Here is a 23,565-nt window from a genome sequence, read left to right on the forward strand (position 1 = left end):
GCCACAACCACTTAACTTTGGAAATTAATATAAATATTACTTTTTTTGCATGTTAAATGAGTACTTAATTCACCCACCTATTATCTCAGTCACTCAATAATATCTAAATTTAACAAGACAAAACATATCCATAGGTAAAACACATTTGAGAGTACATAGTACTGTTTTTGGATAAATGGTTTCAAGCTGAAGAGTCTAGAGAGAACACTTAATAGGTCAAATATTTATTTTTGTTCTAGAAAATGCTGAAACTCTTCATTGTAAAATATGAAATCCATCTGAGATTTTTTTTTAAATTGGAATTTTACTAAAGAAAAAAGCTTATAACAACTTCCTGTAAACAACATCGTTCCTTTCAAATAAAATGAATTTGTGGGACAAAAAGCCATTGGATCAGATTATAAAAAAATCAATGGGATGATTTGAAGATAACATTTCAAAATAGTGTCCAATTGAGAATTGTAACATAAGATAGACCTTTAAACTGGCTGATTGTGTCAACAAAAAAAAAAACATGAAATCTATCCCAGTAAAAAATAGCAAGTTTATAGAGTTGTTGAGAAAAATGTTGAATAGATTTTAGTAACAGCTACTTAATGCATTTGACATTTAGAAACAAGCAAAGTAATCGTTTTTAGTTTGTGTACATATAAAGTCTAGACCATTCAAAAAGCATTTTCTCATATACAGATTTAAGTAATAATATAGTTTAATCTTGCTGTGTAAGTGTAAAAAAAAATACTTTGCCCTTGAGGCAGAATGACTTCCATACATACAGCAGATGTCATACTTATATTTTATAAATGTCAACATATTGTTTTGGGACAAAATTTGTAAGCCCTTTTTACTCTTGGAATTAAATGGTTCTTATGCATAAAACAGAGAGGTTTGGGTTTGGGTTTGGGTTTGGAAACATGGTTATCCTTTACCATGCATACCAGAGTAGCAACCAATTGTAAGGCCTTCCAGAACTTCAATGTTGCAACTCACCATATTAACTGATAAAACTCTTTGTTAATTCCTGGAATACTCCTTTGGAAAGTTATTCTTTACATTCCTAAGTTAAAATACATTTTTTTCCAAAACAAATTTAATGATAGTCGAAATTTGCAAGTACTTAAAGTGGGGATAGGAGGGGTTATTTGCTCTGAGCTTTAATCTGCAGCAAGATTTATGGGTATAAATGTATACTGCACACAACAAACAAGCCAGAGAAATATGTGATCATTAGTTAGCAACCAATCACTCACCAACCAAGTTGGTTACCAGTATTGAACCAGTCAGTTTTACTGGTATCCAGCTGGAATTCCTCACATTCTTGATAAGGAATTTGATAAGACCTCCATGCAGATTATATTTGTGATAATCTTTCTGCATATTGTCAGTTCATATTCCATTAGAAATCTTGAAATATTGAAAGCTGAACTGATAAAAGCAAGCTATAGATTTCTTCTTATTAGTCACTTAATGGTAAAGAAAGTTTTTGTTTGGAAACCATCCAAAAATAAAATCTTGTATTCTAGAAATTATTATGCAATGCTGTAGTCAGGAATGTATTTAATTGTTCTGATTTTTACATTTAAGATTGACAGATTTCCTGCCAAGGTCGTTGTGTCTTAAATACTTTGACTTCCTCAACCAATGCAAACTGGCTACAGTGATATTACCTAGAGTGTCGAAAGTGGCATTCAACACAGCTACCAAGCAATCAATACTGTGTAATGATGGTTCATAGCAGTGGCGGATCCAGAACTTTTCCTAAGGTGGGCCCTTTGACTGACCTAAGGGGGGGCCTCTCCAGTCATGCTTCAGTGATTTTGTATATAATCAACCAAATTTTTTCCACAAAAGGGGGGGGGGGCCCGGGCCCCCAGGCCCCCTGGATCCGCCTATACATAGTTCAGCTGCGTACATTGGTTGAACCTGTCTAGTTCTACATTGTAGTGTTAATTAATTGTTTTGCTATGTACATTGGTTGAACTAGTTTAGTTGTACACTGTTTTGTTTGTTCATGGTACCATTGTGTACAGTGGTTGAACCAGTCAAGTTCTACACTGTTCTACTGTGTACAGTGTTTGAACCAGTCAAGTTGTACACTTTTCTGTTGGGTCATTGTTCAGCTGTGGTCATTGGTTGAGCCAGTCTAGTTGTAACACTGTTTTGCTGGTTCATGGTTTTACTGTGTTCATTGATTGAACCAGTCTTGATATACACTAATGATGGGTCATTGTTCAGCTGTGGTCATTAATTAAACCAGTCCAGTTGTACATTGTTGTGTTGGTTCATTGTTTTCCCCAAACAAAGGCGAACTCTACTGTCTAGGGACAACATGTAGAATTCATTAAAATCTCAAATTTTCTCAAATGTTTCATACATGTGTAAATAATGATACTTTTAGTAATTAAATATTTAATACCTCCAAGAAAGATTCATATTTATCAATATTACACAAGCTTTAAAAACTTTTTATTGTCTTATCATTAAAAATTCTGTTGCAGTGATGTGTCAATTGTTTGTACATTTCAATAGATTTGTTTGTAATGGTTGAAGAAAGGTATTATTCTTCCTGAATAATTGGTCTTGCCGTTTGTTGAAAGCCAGTTTTGAATATTTGATTAGGAATTTGAGCTTTTATTTGTTTGGTTTAATTCTGACAGAGTAGTTTGTGTCAGGTATCAATTTCTGGCATTTTACTTAAATTGTTTTGGAGTTTTTTTTGTTTGTTTCTGTATGGACAAACCACAATTCAATACACATATGATTCATCTATTGCTTCCATTCTTATTTTAAAATTAAAAAAAATAATATATAGGAAGCTAAGGTTCCATTGGATGTTAATAAGTGGTTTGCAAAGGTATTTTACTTGTTTTAAAAATCTGCTGTTATATATCTAAACACAGATTGGCAGGTCTTGTCTTACTTTGCTGTAAGTTCAGTATTGTGAAGACATATTGGGGGGAATTTAAAGCAAAGAGAGTGTTAACAACTTATAGTCTCAGTTCAGGATTCAATCAGGTTCATAAACAAATGGTTGTTTTGTATCTTTAAAAAAAAGCAAAGTATTGGTCTGAGTGTAACTTTGAAAGTTGATATAAGAGTTGTTTTATTGACAGTCCCACATCAAGTTTTAAATATTATTTTTTGTACTATTATCAAATTTTATAATCAAATTACCTTAGTTTTATAATTTATAAAACCACTCTGTTTAATTTTGAGAATATATGGTTCTTTAAATTTGATCACTTTATTAAATGTAGTTTGTAAACTGAACTTATATACAACTAATTTAAGTGTTTTGTAGATTTTCTGTTGTTTACATCTTTTTCCTTTCTTTTTAACAATGAATATCAGTTTGATTTTATATTGTCCCCTTGGTATCCTATTTCTATCCTATTTTTCAAAAGAGTATAATATATATATCATTATAAATAGGCTTTGACTGAAACTTTGAGCAAGTGTCCACACTATCTAGTCTTACATAATAAACATGTGTTAGGTTGACTATACCCAGGAACAATAGGTAGTATAGGTCTCCCATTAATCTTTCTGTGAGAGACAAAGCTTGTAGGTGTATATGATAATGCATGAGAAATTAAATACATGCACATTTATGTTGTCAAACTATGTGGTTAGACTATGATGTCATATGCAAACAGTAACCCTATTTAACTTGTCAACAGCCTGTTATGACTAACTAAATAGTTTGGGTGTTAACCAATCAAACCCAATACTGGCCCGATAGACCTTAAATTGTATGTTTTTTTTAAATACCAGTATTATGGAGTTAATATTAAAACAGAGAACAAATTAAAGCAAAATACGTTAAAAAAAAAATTCATATGATGAAATGATTGATTTTTGAAACATCACCTTGACAAAATAAATTGTATCCTGTTCCGGATAGACAAAGGATTGGGGGAAAAAATCAAAAAATTTCTGTTTAATCATGATTGAATGAACATTTCCTGTCCAGCAATTGCAGCTGGACCTTGAGCAGTCCTTGATCAATCAATCAATCAATCGGTCAGACTGTTAAAATGTTTTGGGTGGAAATTTTAGCAACTAAATATGCATTAAGATCACCACTTATGACATTTACCAATTCCTAATGAACCAGACTAGATATTGGACATATGTTTCAATAAACCTTTTGTTTTAAATAAATGAAGAACGTATATTTTGTTTTAATTGATTTCAAACTGGTTCTTCTCAGTGTTACATGATTGTTCAAGTTGTTGGGTTGTAGGTGTACCCCATTTCTCATTCTATTCATATAATGCTACTGAATATTATCCTTATATAAATCCTTTTGGTCATTTCCGAAATAAATTTATTGCTCATTATTTCTACTTGCTTTAACCTTGTATATTTTATTTCTTAATCACTATTTGACTTATACACATAACTCAATATTAAAAAAAGATTTGAAATGCAAATTAAGACTATTAAAATCTCTACATTCAATATTATTGTAACATCTTATATATCAGAGTTGTTGAAATTGATTTGGACGATGAAATGTACATAAGCGGAAATTATCCCGACTTCGTTATTAATGCATACTTATGTCCTTTTGTAGGCAGATGGTCGCTGATTTCACATCGTTTTCAGTCTAGCAACAGACGAACATGTTCAGAATAAATTATTTAGGTTTTTTATGACAACACTTGAACTATTTAATGTACATATAAATTGTTTTTAGTTTTCGTACTTCAATAACTTGATTTTACTTTAAAATATCATCATAGGAGAAACATTAACAAATTTTATGTGGGGTCCTTAATTTTCTTATTCAAACATCTTGGTATCTTTTAAGTCAGTTCTGTGTCAAAATCCTATTCATTTGTGATTGATGATACCAAGGGGTCAAACTAAAACCCAAAATCAAAGGACAGCCAAGCCATGTCCATTATATTAGTACTGTAATGTTAACATTACTGATTAATGTAAGTGTTTATCCTTTGGATTCTGTTTGTCAGTTATACCTTATAATTTGTCTTGATTTAACTTACTTGTTTATTTATATAAAATAGAAAAGGAAAATTTGATATATCAGATATATAGAGGGATTTATTTATATTATATAATTACAAAATGATTTCTTTGATATTAAATATGGATCATAAATGTCATAGATTTGTACATGGTTACTTTATAACCACAGTTCAGCCTACACAGTCATTTAAAATGACATGAATTATACAACACCCTTATATTGGATACCTTTGTACCTTGATTTTTGCAGTGCAGCAAAACATGTGATGTTGTTTTATTAAATATTTTATGTCATAGTTGCATAAATTTTGAGAAATTTTAACTGTATAAAAATGTTTATAGATTAGTAATTTGATCAATTTGTAAGAGTAAGTTTGAAATAACAAACAAAACTAAGTTCTGTATCTGAAGCCATGCCAAATTGAAATTAATGGAGTGACAATTCAACTTATAGTAGATTAACTAAGTGCTTCTTAACTGTTTATTTGTTGCACCTGAGGAAGTTGGTTTATAAAACTAAAGATTGCAGGGGAATCAGTTCACAAGCACTTGTACATGTTTCTGCCAGGATTCAGACAGTGCATGTAATTTGTCTCCAATGTTGACATGGGCTAAGTAACATCACCATCAAGGCCGGGTCGTTTTTTCTTAGTTATTATTCATGTTCTCAGAAGGATCCTACTCAATCACATAAATTGGTTAAAGAAAACAAGGTTACAAACAAAACTAGTGGGAAACTCAGTTTAGAACCTTTTTTTTCAAACTGCATTAGTCTTCTACTTAATAATATATTGAGGGCAAGCACATTTAGGGATATTATACACATATCAGTACTCAATTGAATAACATCTAAATTTGAGTTTTTAGGTCTATTAGATGATAAAAGTAATTTTAGCATACAAAACCATCCTATTCTATTGCCTACAAGCTATTGAAATACCCTATAAAAGCAGTTAATATTTAAATGTTATACAAAATTCATACAATTAGAAATCCATAAACTGATGATTTAATAGGTAATGAGATTATATGATAGATGCATGTTTTTTTTCTGTCGCCTCTTCAAATTCACGCTTGGTAGAATAGCTATCAATATGGAGATATTATAAAAAGGATCTTTGTGGACTTAATGGTTGTTTGACTTTGTCAGTTACTATTAAATGGACTTTGGTAACAGATCTGTGGGCTGTAATGGCCGTCATGGTCCGAATGATGCATTGACTTGTGTTTATCTTCTTTGCAGGCTGATTTTAAAGATATTCAGAATCTTTTTAGTGATTTCTTTTGAAGTGTAATTTCTTTATAACAATGTGCTAAAGATTTTATTAGAGTTCTTATATTTTAAGGAGTCAAGTAGATTTGGTGGACTTCGGCTGTTGTCTTCTCTTTGGTCGAGTACATGTTCTCAATTTTATTTCTCAAAATGTATGAACTGGTGAGGGATTTTATGACTATTTGGAGCATGGCATTATTAAAGGCTGCATATTGAACAGTCGCCTTTCTTTTGTTAAATACCATATTTTCACCTGTGGATATTTGTGTTTTTGGGTAGCTGTCTCATTGAGGTACACCCCCTTTCTCAGGTTATCTAGTAACACTTTTGTCAGGCAAACAGATCAGTATCATTTAGCCTTTAATGATGAAAGTCAGCTCTCTTTATTATCTTGTTAGCTTACTTGAAGAAATCAAAAGATAAAAGTTTAGAGAAAGTTGATTTACAAATATATTAATAAAGATCATTTGCAAAAGCTAATATATATCAAACTTGATACTGAATAAGAACAAACAGTGTTTTGAGACTAGGAATGAAACCTACCTTACTCTGTGGGGAATGGAACAAAGACATTTTAACAGTTTTATTGAATGAATTTGACTCAGTTTCACTTTACAATTATTATCATATTTTGTTTCTTTAAAAGATCACAGGTGGAAAAATCTAGGTTTCAGAAGGTTATCAATTTTCACAAAATGAATGTCTAAAACTAATGTGAAAGGCCTATAATAAATGTCCTTGACTTTATATTTTTTTATAAGTACTGAAAACCATAAATTAGATTGTAACAGGAGCTGTTTAAGTAGATCACAAACAGGAAGTAAAAGTGAGTAGTTTTGGTACTGGGTTTCCCTCGACAGGAAATCATATTTCATTAGTTCTTCCACTGCATATTTAGCATGTATTGATTTTCAAATTTAAAATGAATTTAAATCTTGTTGAATTTTATTCAGCACTAGTGTCAAAATAGCAATATTAAAAGTTCAAAGAAGGCAATTTATTATAAATATTGTAAATAAATGTGTTGAAAGCTTTATTTGAATTCCTTGGTTGGTTTGTAAAATAAGTTCCCTATTAATTTCGATAGTGTTTTGCTAGATTTGAATAATGACCTAAGTACATTTAAAGTTTTTGTTTTATATCTGGAGTACTACCATAACAGGATTAAAAGTTGCTATTTTGTATTGAGTATTTTGTTTATAAACTTTGTTATTCACTTTTGGTGTATACATGTAGTCAGTTTAGAATAAATTGAATGTCATCTGTGTATTAGCATGTGGAGTGTCATATTTTTCATTAGCAAATTATTGATAAAATCTTTTAATATAATTGGTTATCTAAGTTTTATGGAGAAATTTAAAACGTTTATTATTATCTGTATAATGTACGTAAGCTTGCTCCATCTTGAGCAGCTAATTAGCAGTGTAATAGGCTGAGTTTTTAAATGTCCCCTTCACCCAAGTTATTGCATAACAAATTTAGTTATTTTTACTAGACTTTTACAGGAAATCACTTAAAGCTTTTAACGTAACTCTGAAAATATGGTTAATGGCATCTTATACTGGAAGTTAATAACTTTTTTAATTGAATGCATACAACTATTGATTTATTATTGCCCTGTCCAGACAATGAGGGGTGCGTTTGATTGGTTAGGATTGAGGTTAATTACTAGTGGGTGACTTATTGCATCTCGTGTTGTAATACGGTTATTCTGCAGGGAAAAATTATAATTGTCAATGATCCAAATACTGCATGCTATTGTTTCCCTTATACTTGTAAAACAATACTTACTTTACATAGATAGAAGTGCTGTTTTATGGAAGAAGGCTTATGTACGGGTTTAAGGAAGTCTTTAATTGTAGACTGGTTTAAGCTTTCCAGTGATATTTTTGTAGTTTAGTTGTTCTCATACTTGATTGGTGAACATTCAATTAAGATGTCACATTTTCTTGCTGTCCATACCTTTAAAGACAGCCATCAGAATACTGTCCACATCTGTATCTAGTTAAATATGTTATTTCTCCAGATTGACAATTAAATTTAGATTATGTAACCTTGCATTAGAAACTTAAATTTTAAATAACTTTTGAGTGTAAAAGTGTCATACCTCACTCAATGCTTTAGTAAGAATCTATATTTAACACATGAAGAAAAATGGACATCTATGTTTATTAGCTATAGGGAATATTTGAGGAAAGCATAAATCTTAACTATTGTTCCTGATATCAAAACTTATAAAAGAAAATATAAAGACTAGTTAAAACTTCTATCTTGGTTTGAGAGTTCTATATCTACAGGAATATATGTTGGTATCAGAACTCATGATAAGATGTCTGATGTTCTGTTTATACTAGCAGTTGGCATTTCACTACTGCAGCTCATAATGGCTTGTTGCTATACAACAACACAACAGCATTGCATGATGGTATCTGTCCAGTTTCAAGGTCATGATATAGGTTGATTATACATGGTGTTGTTGACATGCAAGTAAAATAATAGATGTTTTGTTTGTATTTACATCAAAAACATATGTTTTGTAATGAGTTTTTAATTGATTTATGTCTTCTGGGTGGTAGAAATTAAGAGAATATTTGTTGACTTTGTGTAAAATTACCCCACTAATTAGATAGTAATTGGAATGGATAAAAAAGGATTGGTTCCGACATGCAATTTCAATTTTTGATTTGGTAAGTTGATGGAGTTTTAATAGAACATTAAAATAGTATTGTAAATATTTTTCTTTTGCTTAGGTGTAGTCTGGTAGTGGGAGTATGGTAAACAAAATGAAACAAAAAACAAACAAATGCCAACTTAGGAGAGATTGGAAAGGTTATTAAATATTCAAAATCTGTTCCAGAATAACACTATTAATTCTGTCAGTTCCTATGTTAATTTACAGTCTGGTATTGTATCGTGATCAGGGAAGATTTAAGCCTATTCAGTCCCCCCAGTTCCCATGTTAATTTATAGTCTGGTATCATAGCATGATCAGTAGGGATTTTTGCCTCAGGCCCGTAGCCAGGAATTTCCAAGGGGGGTTATTTGGACCCACAACTTGACTTTAACAGTCACAATTAGAACAGAACGTTGACTTTTACAGTGCTTATTTGTTTTCAAGGGGGTGGGGGGGGGGGGGGGGGTTCGTCCGAACCCCTCGAACCCCCCATAGCTACGGGTATGTGCCTATACGACTTAAATTATAATGACCTGATGTGATGTTGCCAAGCATCTGAGCAATATACATCAGTATTGGAGTATATATCATTTAGAACCTCCTAAAATCTTGAGTCCTGTGAAAAACCACTAATGCTAATTTTAGGTGAGAATTTTGAGAAGTAGTTAAATACTGTGTTGCATATGGCAAAATCAGTAATCTGTTTGTACAATTTCACCAATATCAATTAGCATTCTGACAGACAAAAAAATCAGATAAATATCTCTAGACATGTTCAGTATCAATATCTCTTATTATAACCCTACTTTTAAAAACATACATCTTCACAGAGAAATGTTTTCACTTTTCAAGTAGGAATTGACATTGTAACCTCAAGGGCAGACAGTAAAATACGGAGTAGGAGTTTGTTTAGGGACTTCGGCTGACATGAGTTTTATGGACATCGACTTTTCAATTGTAATTAACTGTACTGTTAGGATTATATCAAGAAGGAGTTTATTTATAGATCTCTGCTGTCTCGGTAAATAGGATGACACTAAATGTTAACTTTTGCACACTGAAGAGCAAATACTTTTAAAATATGTGGCAGTGGTCTAATGTTTGATCTGTAAGGAAAATTGAAAGATATAGATGGGAAAGCAACTCGTTATTAACCAGAGTTTACAAAAACATTGACATTGTTGGGATATGATCTTCAACAATGAGCAAGTTACTATACTGGAACAGGTAAGAATTTAGACACATTAATGTTCAGATTTAAAAAAAAAAAAAAAAAAAAAAAAAAAGGAAAAATCTGGAACCGATCTTTTTTTAACTGATCCTCTTAGAGATAAAGTACTTTTGAATTTCTTTTATTGTATGGAATAATATTTTCTTTACTGCATATTCACAGATGTTCATTGAAAAGTATTCACCCCTCTGAACTAAGTGTAATATTGTGAATTAAATTTAAAAAAAACATATATAGAGAATAATTATCGGGTATAGATTAAACATTAGTAAATCGCAAAGTACATTTATTAAACATTAGTAAATCTAAAGTACTTTTTAAAGAATAATGACACCACTGCAAAGTCTAGAACACAATTGTCATTGAAATGGGGTAGTTTTCATACAGAGTCCACGGAATTAGAATTCTATAATGTCCATGTCGTTTATGAATTCAGGGTGTAGTACAGGTTTTGTCTCTCATCACATCAGTGCAAAGTAATTAGAATGTAAAACCTGCTTGTTGTAAAGAGTTATCAAGTTGTCTCCTGAAGAAACATGTCATGTCTTCAATAAGAAAGGACCAAAAAAATCTCAATTATGACAAGCAAAGTGTTCCCAGATGGATATCCTTGAAGTAATGAATGACTGAGAACTTGACAAGTGAACTATTTTCTTGCCAGAAACTAATGTGTTGTGTACGATTTCTTGTAGTGTTTAGGATATCTTATTAATAACTTACTGTGTATCATTTCCAAGTACAAGCATTTCAATTATCAGGAAGAGGGAAAAGGAATGAAGACATTTCATATAATAAGATGTTCAATTTAAAGACATTACCTTACATAATTTTCTCTTGTAGTCAAGGAGCTTACACAATTGTTTTGTAATATTGGAATATATTTTATTGCCAGATTTTATTGGTTATCTTATATCTGGTTCAGAAAACATGGAATCTTAAAGAAATTGAAAAAAGGTGAAGAAGTCCAAATTGCTTAAAAATAATACTGATAGATGTTTTCCTTAGGTGTCTATAGGGTAAGGATATGTTGTGAGAGATGAAAAAATCTATTTTCTTTTCTTAGAATGTTAACAGAAGGATGCAAGGAAGTGAATGATTTTCTTGTTTCTTGTTTCTTGTGTTAATAGTTTCCTATCATGGTTTTCATTCTTATTATATTCCTAGTCTGTTAATATGTTTTATCTTCAGGGTCCAAGATATTCTAAGAAGTAATATCCTTGTTTTACCCCCATCCTTTCCAATGTTTTTCTTTATCAATATTTGGGAGCCTTCCCTTGTCATTCATTTATAATCTATCTTTGATATATTAGGAGCTTAATTAAAAACCTCCAATAAATTGTCATTTACACTGGGCTAATGATATCTGTAACAGTCATTATAGACTATGTATGTCCCCTGGTTAATACCAATTTATAGACTGTTTTAGGTGGGACAAAGATTTTATTGGTCATTTACGAGTAGATTATGGACATTTATTGAGAGCCATCAGATCAATGGAGTTTATTAGTTCTGTCTATTAGCAGAATTACATTCTAAGGCTAGGCATATCAAATTATTAGTTTCTTGTACTGTTCTATTTCTAGATAAAGATTTTAAGGTTAAACATGTTTATAAACTGTTATATTTTTCATTTTATAACATCTTTAAATTATACATATAAACTGTTCAGTTTTTTGTAGTCTTATGTACTATTTTTCTTTACACAGAACTAAAGAGTTCTATTATTTAGTTTTTTGGTATCCCAATGATCTGTGTCTGGTTAAACAGCTAAGTTGAACATATCAACTGTTTAGTTTCTTGAGGTCCCAAAGTTCTCTTTCTGGTTAAACAGCTAAGTTGAACATATCAACTGTTTAGTTTCTTGAGGTCCCAATGTTCTCTTTCTGGTTAAACAGCTAAGTTGAACATATCAACTGTTTAGTTTCTTGATGTCCCAATGTTCTCTTTCTGGTTAAACAGCTGAGTTGAACATATCAACTGTTTAGTTTCTTGATGTCCCAATGTTCTCTTTCTGGTTAAACAGCTAAGTTGAACATATCAACTGTTTAGTTTCTTGAGGTCCCAAAGTTCTCTTTCTGGTTAAACAGCTAAGTTGAACATATCAACTGTTTAGTTTCTTGAAGTTCTGATGTTCTCTTTCTGGTTAAACAGCTAAGTTGAACATATCAACTGTTTAGTTTCTTGATGTCCCAATGTTCTCTTTCTGGTTAAACAGCTAAGTTGAACATATCAACTGTTTAGTTTCTTGATGTCCCAAAGTTCTCTTTCTGGTTAAACAGCTAAGTTGAACATATCAACTGTTTAGTTTCTTGAAGTTCTGATGTTCTCTTTCTGGTTAAACAGCTAAGTTGAACATATCAACTGTTTAGTTTCTTGAGGTCCCAATGTTCTCTTTCTGGTTAAACAGCTAAGTTGAACATATCAACTGTTTAGTTTCTTGATGTCCCAAAGTTCTCTTTCTGGTTAAACAGCTAAGTTGAACATATCAACTGTTTAGTTTCTTGATGTCCCAATGTTCTCTTTCTGGTTAAACAGCTAAGTTGAACATATCAACTGTTTAGTTTCTTGAAGTTCTGATGTTCTCTTTCTGGTTAAACAGCTAAGTTGAACATATCAACTGTTTAGTTTCTTGAGGTCCCAATGTTCTCTTTCTGGTTAAACAGCTAAGTTGAACATATCAACTGTTTAGTTTCTTGATGTCCCAATGTTCTCTTTCTGGTTAAACAGCTAAGTTGAACATATCAACTGTTTAGTTTCTTGATGTCCCAATGTTCTCTTTCTGGTTAAATAGCTGAGTTGAACATATCAACTGTTTAGTTTCTTGATGTCCCAAAATTCTCTTTCTGGTTAAACAGCTAAGTTGAACATATCAACTGTTTAGTTTCTTGATGTCCCAAAGTTCTCTTTCTGGTTAAACAGCTAAGTTGAACATATCAACTGTTTAGTTTCTTGAAGTTCTGATGTTCTCTTTCTGGTTAAACAGCTAAGTTGAACATATCAACTGTTTAGTTTCTTGAGGTCCCAAAGTTCTCTTTCGGGTTAAACAGCTAAGTTGAACATATCAACTGTTTAGTTGCTTGATGTCCCAAAGTTCTCTTTCTGGTTAAACAGCTAAGTTGAACATATCAACTGTTTAGTTTCTTGATGTCCCAATGTTCTCTTTCTGGTTAAACAGCTAAGTTGAACATATCAACTGTTTAGTTTCTTGAGGTCCCAAAGTTCTCTTTCTGGTTAAACAGCTAAGTTGAACATATCAACTGTTTAGTTTCTTGAGGTCCCAAAGTTCTCTTTCTGGTTAAACAGCTAAGTTGAACATATCAACTGTTTAGTTTCTTGAGGTCCCAATGTTCTCTTTCTGGTTAAACAGCTAAGTTGAACATATCAACTGTTTAGTTTCTTGAAGTTCTGATGTTCTCTTTCTGGTTAAACAGCTAAGTTGAACATATCAACTGTTTAGTTTCTTGAGGTCCCAATGTTCTCTTTCTGGTTAAACAGCTAAGTTGAACATATCAACTGTTTAGTTTCTTGAAGTTCTGATGTTCTCTTTCTGGTTAAACAGCTAAGTTGAACATATCAACTGTTTAGTTTCTTGAGGTCCCAATGTTCTCTTTCTGGTTAAACAGCTAAGTTGAACATATCAACTGTTTAGTTTCTTGAAGTTCTGATGTTCCCTTTCTGGTTAAACAGCTAAGTTGAACATATCAACTGTTTAGTTTCTTGAGGTCCCAATGTTCTCTTTCTGGTTAAACAGCTAAGTTGAACATATCAACTGTTTAGTTTCTTGAAGTTCTGATGTTCTCTTTCTGGTTAAACAGCTAAGTTGAACATATCAACTGTTTAGTTTCTTGAGGTCCCAATGTTCTCTTTCTGGTTAAACAGCTAAGTTGAACATATCAACTGTTTAGTTTCTTGAAGTTCTGATGTTCTCTTTCTGGTTAAACAGCTAAGTTGAACATATCAACTGTTTAGTTTCTTGAGGTCCCAAAGTTCTCTTTCTGGTTAAACAGCTAAGTTGAACATATCAACTGTTTAGTTTCTTGATGTCCCAAAGTTCTCTTTCTGGTTAAACAGCTAAGTTGAACATATCAACTGTTTAGTTTCTTGATGTCCCAAAGTTCTCTTTCTGGTTAAACAGCTAAGTTGAACATATCAACTGTTTAGTTTCTTGATGTCCCAATGTTTTGTTTCTGTTTACACAGAGCTACCATTTAGTTTCTTGTAGTGAAATGCTCTGTTTCTGATTAAACTGCAATTAAATTGCCTCTCTGAATAATACCTTAATCAAGAATGCTAAAAGTCAAAAGTTCGAAAGTCAAGAGTATAGATACCTGAATATGTGAGGGGCAATGTGCCATTGGGAATAGGTCATGATACATGACTTCAGCATACATGAAAAATCAATGGATTCATGTCTGTTTTGTCTGCTCAATGTGTTTACTGTTTTGTCTTACTTATATAAGCATTGGTTTTATATTTTTCATTAGTCTGTATATTTACATAGACAGTACTTTGTAGATGGTTCAATAATTGTCAATTATATGATAAAATCACACTCTTGATTTGATGATTATAGTAGACCCTTGTTGATTTGATTTGTCAATTTTTAATCATAACATCCTTATGCTAATGGAAGATGTCAAGTTGTCATAGTTACCAGCTTTTAAAATTTGTGTTATAAATTTCATTTCATCTGACCGTTAAACGATGCTTCAGGCAACTGAATTGTTAGTCTCATGTCTCAAATTACTTTTTTTAAATGCACTGTTATAACAGTAGATGCAAAAAAAAATCCTTTTTTTAGGTGTAATATTCAGCATTAATTACAAGGATGATGTAGCACACTTGCTTTCAGGGTGGGACAGTGCTGTATCCAGAAATTTTATAAGTGGGGGCCCACTGACTGCCTAGGAGGGGGATCACTACAGTCAACCTCTTAATCTGCTTCTCTAGGAGTTTGTCATTTTGACTTCAACCAGGTTAAATATTACATAAAAAGTAAACTTAAACATGCATACGAGTTAAAACCAAATCCGTGGTAAAGAATTGATATTTTTATAATTAGGACCTGATTTGGAAATACTTAAAATAAAGATTAATTGTATTTTACTGGAAACCTTATTAGTAACAATTAACCAAACTTGTCACAAAATTACCTGAAATTTAATATCTGCAATAATTCTAATTATTACTGGATTATAATTGATGCTTTTGTTCAAATGACTCAAAAGAAGTCGGAGAATGACTCAATTTATTGAAACTATAACAAGAGCATGAATTTCAATAGTGTAAAAAGCAGTAATTGTTTGTTATTCATTTCCAATAATAACCTATTGTAAAAGGCCATGTGGCTGATTTTTTTTAATCACTAGCATCAGTTTGGGGTTTGTAATTTTATTTGTTGGTCACAAACTTCTGTTATTTGAGGATTTTATCAGTACAAAAAAATATTGTAAAGATTAAAAGATTAGGTTGTAAACCTCCATTCACTATTAAAAGGTAACTTTGAAATGAAGGACTTAAGCTACCTGTATGTTTTTGGTGTCCTCTGACATTTTGTGAATGAGAAACCTATTTATTACAATATCAATTAATGTCTGTACTAGTTTAACAAAGACACTTTACATGTACATTTTATTGATATATAATTAAGTTTGATGTTATTGAACACAGGATAAATTTTTCTTCTTTTTTTCCACCAGTCTCTTTTTAAATTGGTGTCTCTTTTTTAAAAGTCTTAGCTTAATTGTCCTTCAAAATACCTTTCTCAAAAGATTATCTTCTCTAAAAGAATCAATTGAAAATAATAAAATGAAATCTGATTGCCATCATGCCTGTCTATTAATAATAGATAAAGAGAGTTTTTCTAACTGCACAGTTCTCCAAGAGAGACAGTCATGTATGACAAGGAATGATTGCATCCTTTGATCTATATTTGATGAACTATCTACAGATGTATTGGGTCTTGATAAAGTCTCTTCAATTCTTCTCATCTCACTCTTTTAAGTTGATCTAACTAATAAGCCATGACTGTCATAACTCAAAGTGATTTCTCATTATTATTATAGTCAATAAATATATTTAAGATGTTATTATTGGTGAACCTGAAATTAGAAAAGAATTCTTACAGTATTGATTTGTAATATAGATATAGAAATAGGTAACTGTCACTTATTTTATTCATAAATGGATCCAGGAGGGGCAAAGTTAGCTGGGTCATGCCCTCTCCATAACCAACATTTGTTTGGATTTTGTGCATATTTCTTGTTTGTTTACCACTGGGTTCTCCTTCATTGAATGTCCTGTAACTGCTACTAATCCTATTGACGAATTCTCATCTAACCAATATGAAGAGGTCATGCAAAATATACAAAAGTTAATTGAAAAAAAGATTATACGTGAAAGCACAAGTCCTTATGCTTCACCTATCATACTAGTAAGGAAGAAAGAAAATTATCTCTGCATGTGCGTGGACTTTAGAAAAATTAACCAGAAGTTTTACACAGATGCTTACCCATTACCTTGTGTTGAGGAATGGTTTGATGCTTTGATAGGATCTAAATTATTTTTAACAATAGATTTAACTAGTGGCTACAATGTCCTGGCGATGCATGAAGATGATATCGAGGAAACTGCTTTTACAACACCATTTGGACTTTACGAAAATCTATTAATGCCGTTCTGATCATGCAACACACCTGCAACATTACATACAGTCAGTCTGCAGTTAAAGGTCTTAAAACAGTAATTACATTCATAAAGTAGGCAAGACACTGGGTTCCCCAGAACTCTTACAAATTTTTATTCAGCTATTCAGTTCCTCTAAGAATTCAGTTAAAATTAATAATAGGTTTTCTGAGGTGCATTTTATTGATTTTAGTAATCTTTCTGTCAAAATACTGTGTCCTCACTTTACCTTGTAAACATGCTGCTGTCCTATAATCAGGTTGCTTCCAGAAAAGTGCTTTACTATTTGTAAGGACTTTTTGATGAAGTGCGTGAGATGGGGATATTATAGACATGATGGTTGTAATTACAACCAAATGAGTCTGAGTTATATATTGTCTATAATGGTGATTCACTGGTGAGGAGAGTCATTCTGCTTTATATGCTCCTGGATATATAAATCGGGCCTGTTCTCTAGGGACAGTGATGTCATAAAGGTAATTTGCTCCGGAGCTCACCTTTACATTTTCTACAATAGCTGTCATTGTAATAATGGGATAGAATCTCCTGTGTCACTAATGATGAAATGCTATTATGGGATATCCTTCAGTTTATAGCAACAACCATTAATTATGATGCTTTTAAATTAGTAGAAAGAAAAATAAATGACTCACATTGTTGCTAAAAGCAAAGTCTGGCAAAAGTCAGTCAAGTAGTATAGGTGTTTGAGAAATTCCACACATACATCAAATACTACAAATGTCAAATTTTAATAGAGGGGTGCGCATGTTTAGGTGCTTGAATAATTGTAATTACTGTTTTGCAACTGCAAATGATTTGATTTCTGTCTGCTATGCAGAGTTGATGCCAAAGTTTTGTGAATCACTGAAAGATTTTTTTTTAACTTTGTAAATATTCATACATCACACTGTCTGCTAGGAATGTTAGAGAGTGCAAGTGCACTTACTTATGTCAAAGGCATCCTGAGGAAAGTTATTTTGATATTCCATTTAATCTTTCTATGACAACTAGAAAAATACTTCTAAAATCAATGTTACTAACAGACAACATTCATCCCAGTCAACAATTTTCTAATGTAACATAATTCCTTGTTGCTTATTAAAATTAATGGCTTGTAACATTTGGGTGTTATAAAAATGTTTGTGAATTATATAAGTAAAGCCTTTCATAATATTAAAATAACATGCTGTATGTGAATGGTATTAAACCATAGTACTCTATAATTTATCATATTTTGCACATCATTAGTTTTAATTAAATAGGCAATTTTAGATTTAATTTAAACGTTATATATACAACAGTAGAGGTGTTGTTCTTGACAAAAGTGTTGATTGTGTATTATTTATTTGTATGGATAAGATCAGTGATCCAATTAATAAAGCATATATAAAATTTAAAATAAATCAATGTTTTATGTTGAAGATAAGTAAAGTGTTGACAATGGCCTTATTTTGTTTGTCTATTACTGCAAACTGTGACAAAAGGGACTTGTGCCCTTGACATATCAGTACATGCTGATCTATGTTTTAGATTTTATATATATTTAGAGAGAGATTGGTAGTTGGTATTTGGTTTAATTACATTGTAAGCATTACTAGTTTCTGTCTAACATCTGTTGTAATGTCACAAGTGTTTATGTACTTGTTTTCTGTTTATAAATCAAGATGATATTGATTGATATATTGCATGTTATTTTAAGGTTGATAAGTCAGTTATTTCTTCTACCAACAAATTTGAAATTAAGTAAATTGAAATGTTGAGGAAATGATTTCTAAATGTTTTTAGTTTCTTACTGGCTAAGCAAAAGGGGACTTAAAGTATGCACTCCTTTGCAGTCCTGCAAATTAGTTTTCAACACTTTTTTAGTCATGCTTGAAGATATCAATTTGATTTTTGTTATAAAGCTTGCACCATGACAAGTTACAGATCAACTTAGTATTTTGTTCCAGGACAATGAATTTTTAACATGTAAGGGAATATGTATTGCCGTGCAATACTCTCATAATGCTTATTTTTTGGAAGAACATTTTTTTCTATGGAAATGAGCTGTGAACAAAAGCCTTATTATGCAATTGTCAAAAGTTGTATTTTGAATTTTTGAAATATTTTATCTTACTGAATGATTTACACTATCAATCTTTTTTTTTAATTCTACCTCTAATCATAAATCATTTAATTAGAGAGACAAAAAATCTAAATTTACTGGCATCAACACTGATAAATCTTAGGAATGACAAACAACCCAGCATTATTTTCCCTTGATGGTACGAAATATTTGCTCCCATACATCTCCTACGTCTCTCCTAATCACATGAGAACACCTTACCTGTTGGTTATTAATTTACTTCATCAAAGATTTAACACCTGTAGTTACCTGTAAGCCTCAGGTGAATATCCATCAATCATGGACCAGTTAGACTTGTCTAGACTGACTAGTACCAAGTAAAAGGGGCAAAACTAATTGGTACATGCTTGATCTTCCCAACCGCCAAATTAGACGTTGATGGGACTAATTCTTTGTCTTATATGAAAGTTAGGGTTAAAAGCATTTGACAACTAGACAAATGTTGTATGTAGGCCTTCTTCGCTGTTAAAAATTGAAAGCTTTTTTGAAAATTATAAAATTTACTTTACTTTATTATAAAATCTGCAGTTTTCTGCCTCAGCTGTGATGAATTTGACTCATTGTTTTAGAAATGTAGGAATACTTTTCTCTCACCTCCCTTACTTTAAGCAAGAGGTCAACTAAACTTGGTGTATTGAATGGTCATGTATGGTGCATATGCAGGCATGGCATTTCAGCGTGTCCACCTTTTTAAAATTTTACATTTTTAAAGTCTTGAAGTTTTGAGTGAAGGATTTTAATATCATATTGAACAAAAGACAATATTCCTTTAAGTTTGCAAATTATTTTCATTCATAAAAGTTCATTGTCCGAAAAGTTGAATGACATTTGGTTTAAACTGTAGGCTTTAAAAATGCTAATCCAAGAAAACATTTGCATTTTATATTGTAGTTAACAATTGCTTACTCAAGAGATGGGAGGAAAAATGAAAACCACTGCGGAAATATTCTATCAATACACTAATATCATAGGTTAAAATTGGAACATGGGGATTAAAATATTTTTGCCTTGGATCACTGAAATCATGCAAAATGTTGAGGGTATTTAAAGGATTTTAGTGAAATTGAATTATGTTGTAAAATTTTATGTCTATCTTTACAAGTCATATACAATAGTTTCCTTGATTTTACTGAGAAGGAAAATTGGAATTTAGTACCGAGGAAAATATTAACAAAGAAAATATATTCAGTAAAATATAGAGAAGTAGACCTTTTATGAAGATATGGTTTTGATAATAGAATTAATGTGGGTGCACTGAATGTAATAGCCATAAACTCTTACACTAGTTTCTCATTACTTCTTCTGCTTGCATAAGTCCACACAAACTTCTAATGAGATATTTTTTTAATATACCTCAATGAAATTTGATATTTCTGTGAAATGAAAATGATTTAGGCATTGTACCATGTGCATTTTCTAAAAAAGTAGGAACATTTTAATAAAACTTTGTAATTATAAATCCAATTCTTTTGTTTAAGAAAAAATCTTTTGAACCTGAAATTATTTTATACCAAACTTTTATGAATAATGTTTCTTCAGACAGTAATTAAATAAAGGTCAAGGTCATAACATAATTGGCTGACATTTTTCCAAAATTTGTATCCAATCATTTTCCCTGTAAGGAATTTGTAATGTGAATGGAATATGCCCTCTACATATGTTGACACTGTAACAACGACCTTATGTTGAAAAATACTTAAAAAGAGAATTATTGACCAATTGTAGACTTGATTCAGCATCTCTCCTTGTTTAATGAGGTGGTATATTAACTATCAATAATATCAAAATTCCTTTATCAACAGCTTGGCTCTTTATTAAAAAAAACAGTCACCTGATGTAGAAAAAGTTTACTGTATGAATCATGGTAACATAAATATCAACTTCAGTATTTTTCTCAAATGAAATATTTAGATGTAAGCTTAAATTTGATGTTGATTTTGATTTTGTAATTATAGATAGATCTTTATTCATAAGAAATTGGATTGTGTGAATTGCAAGTTTTTCCAGCATCTTTGTGTAAGTTCAGTTTCCTTTACAACCTAACTTTTTATCAAGGTCAAGAAGTTAAAGACCATGTGAAATATATGAGTTTGTGGACCATTGAAGCATCTGTAAATAGGTTTAATTTCCTTGACAACTTGGCCTTTTTTGAAGTTCATCATTCTGGGTCAAAAACAAATTTTAATTATATGTTTGTGGACTATTGAAGCATCTGTGAATAGGTTTGTAAGGTTTATTTTTTTTGAGTTTATGAAAACTTAATGAGTTTGTGGACTATTGGAGAATGTAGCTCTAAATAGATTTAGTATCCTTGCCAACTAAGGTTTTCCTGACAGTTGTCACTCTTGGACCATACAAAATTGAAGCATCTGTAAAGAGGTTAAGCTTGCTTGCTAACTTATCTCTTTCATGAAGGTCATAAATTTGGGACCAGGAAATATACATATGAGTTTTTGGACTCATTAGAGCATCTATAAATAGGTTTAATTTCCTTGCTAACTTGGCCTTTTCTGAAATCATCAATGTGAGACCATCATAATGACTTATTATGAGTTTTCATACTATGAAGCATTCTTTTCTAAAGTTTCCTTGTTAACTATGGTTTTCTGCATATTATAGCGCTTTATACCTTACACACATATTTAGTTTCTGCATTATTGAAATTTAATCTTTGTTTGAGTGAAATAATCTCTTTAACATTGGATTTACCTGAAAATCATAATGTTATGACAATTGACCTACACGAATGTCATGAGTTTCAGGTCTCTGATGTAAAAGGTTACAAGGCAAAAGTTTATGCTTCACTATATCATGTTTATTTTCATGAATTATGCATGAACAAGTCAGTACTTAGTTTGAAGGTATTAATACCCCTCACAATGTTTGTGGGGAAGGAGGAGGGAGTAGACAGGAATTTTTACTGTTCTTGCAAAGTAGTGTGTATGAGTGTTAACTTTGCATTACCATTTTTATACCGATATACTTGCAGCAAATGTCATTGAAATTGAATAGAAATTTGATTTGTAGGGTAAATTCACGTGATATTTTTACATTCAATTAACTTAAGTTTTACAGGTGTATAATTCTAAAGTTTTCAGTAGTTTTTCCTTTTATCTGCAGTTTATGGTGTAACTTTAAAGTTTTTATTGAGTTGACAAGTACTTTTTATCATAGAAATGAGTCACAATTAATCTCAAGGTAAAAAGATGGTGACTGGTTATATCATCCAGTGATTATCTCCAGGGTCAGATAATGGAGTACAGGTTTTATCCCACCCCATACTTCACTATCATGTTCAAGAGATCTTTAAGCATTAAGAAATTTGACAAGGTTACCATGTTGAAATGCATAATTGACTTATATTTTAAAATAGATAAGCAGAAAAGGGTTTAATTTTAAACATGACTTCAAGCATAAAACTATATATATTTTCATTTCATTCTATGTGATAAACGCTTCCTCTTTATTAATTAAAAAAAAATGCTTGATACATATGAATATGAAAAAAAAACATTAATAAACGAGTATTTTTTTTCCCAAAGATATTTCTTTCCAATAATTTACAAATTCCCAATCGAAGATCTTTTTATAACCTTTTCTTTATAATTGAAACTAAATCTTTTCTGTAGCATAGCAAGTAAATTGCCATTTTTGGTCAATTTATTATTTATAATAATTGATTAGTAGATATACCTATTCAAATTAGGTCAATAGTTGAATTCTGTTTAACCTTAAATGACCTCAGATGCTAAACATTTTGGTGTTGCCTTTTGATTTCTATTAATAGACACTTGTTCTGCTCAGGTAGTCAATTTTTTTTTACCTGAAATAGGGCAGAGACATTTCTATTTTCTGGTTAAATGTTGTGGGTTAGATCTAACAGGAAATATAAACTGAAGATAAGGGGTGAAATAAAGTGTTTATTTAGTCGCTTGATATTTACCTTGTCAATAAATGGGGAGTGGTGTATAGTGAGATGAGCGGGATAAAAATGTAAATTTCAGGGTCATACTTTTTTTTTTAAATCTCAATGAATCTATATCAGTTACGGAAGCCATTTTGTTTCTGAGGGATTTTCCGATAGAAGAAATTTCCCGATAGATACAGGATTTAGTGTGTTGTTGCGTTTTAAGAAATGGATGTTAACAATGACAGGATGTTGATATATTGTCACAGGTGAATTTCAAGGTAAATCTCAATAATAATCTACAAGGAAGATGTGTATAATGGTTATTTAGTTTTCAGTTATATTTTCGATGGATTTTAGTTTATTATCGTCTGTCCTGATATTGTAAGTACAACATGTATTTATGTGTTCATTTCTCATATATGATAAAAAAAAAAAAAAGAAATATTGTCATTTGAATTGTGTTTTTTGGTTGAATTTGAGTTGTAACAGAAATCAGGAAATCAGTGAAGCTTTTTCTTTTGATATATAATACAGTTTTCTAGTATATCTCATTATCTATAGTCAGCACATTTAATGCCATATCAAGCACATCAATGCTTTGTCCATTTCCACCTGGACATGTACATTTAATCTTAAATACATCTTTCTGCACTCAGCTATCATATTCAGATTG

At 31.2% G+C, this 23,565-nt stretch overlaps 1 protein-coding gene across 31 annotated transcripts in view; it reads left to right on the plus strand.

The window, feature by feature from the left end:
- Positions 1-23,565, plus strand: part of LOC139517775 (muscleblind-like protein 1) — a 195,620-nt gene that overhangs the window by 109,317 nt on the left and 62,738 nt on the right. For 2 of the 31 annotated variants that reach the window (XM_071309173.1, XM_071309182.1), the window contains exon 1: positions 22,840-23,170. The exons of 28 other annotated variants lie outside the window; for them this stretch is intronic. The gene's annotated coding sequence lies outside the window, so the exon portion shown is untranslated. Of the gene's footprint in view, positions 1-22,839; positions 23,274-23,565 lie in introns of those variants that run through there. One more of the 31 variants, XM_071309171.1, reaches the window with a different exon arrangement.

The sequence above is a fragment of the Mytilus edulis genome, chromosome 3 (assembly GCF_963676685.1).
Source record: "Mytilus edulis chromosome 3, xbMytEdul2.2, whole genome shotgun sequence".
Taxonomy (NCBI): domain Eukaryota; kingdom Metazoa; phylum Mollusca; class Bivalvia; order Mytilida; family Mytilidae; genus Mytilus; species Mytilus edulis.